This window comes from Etheostoma spectabile, chromosome 13 (genome assembly GCF_008692095.1).
Source record: "Etheostoma spectabile isolate EspeVRDwgs_2016 chromosome 13, UIUC_Espe_1.0, whole genome shotgun sequence".
NCBI lineage: Eukaryota > Metazoa > Chordata > Actinopteri > Perciformes > Percidae > Etheostoma > Etheostoma spectabile.
The window spans coordinates 10882448-10882897 of NC_045745.1; the positions used below are offsets into that span (position 1 = coordinate 10882448).

At 33.8% G+C, this 450-nt stretch overlaps 1 protein-coding gene across 1 annotated transcript in view; it reads right to left on the reverse strand.

Moving 5' to 3' along the window:
* Positions 1–450, reverse strand: part of smg8 (SMG8 nonsense mediated mRNA decay factor) — a 7618-nt gene that overhangs the window by 3533 nt on the left and 3635 nt on the right. The gene's annotated exons all lie outside the window — the stretch shown is intronic.

Consider the following 450-nt stretch of genomic DNA (forward strand, 5'->3'; position numbering starts at 1 on the left):
TTGTCTTCACGACTCATTTTAAAATAGATTGAGAGAAAAAAAAGAGTGATTTGTGCAACGCAGCAGTTAGGGTTGGCAGATTACCACTGTGGTGCCGCTATGTGTGACGAATGGATATCGCTCGCTTGCCACTGCTGGGCCACTGTCAACACCTACAACTTTCATAAAATATGGCTATTATACTTTTAAAGATTTCATATTAGTAGAACAATAGTTACTTTTCCACATTTCTTACAACTTCACCTTTTTCTTACACATTTTAACCAGCAATAAAGTTTAGCTTTAGCAATAGTTTTCAGAAAACATTCAATTATTCCACTTTTTTTTTAACATTAGTGGTGTTATTGTGGCTTGTTAATGAAATTCATACTTATTAAACCATTCCCACTTTTCGAACTATCCTCACTACTTCAACTTCTTCTAATGGATTTAAGCTATTAATCCAGTTTA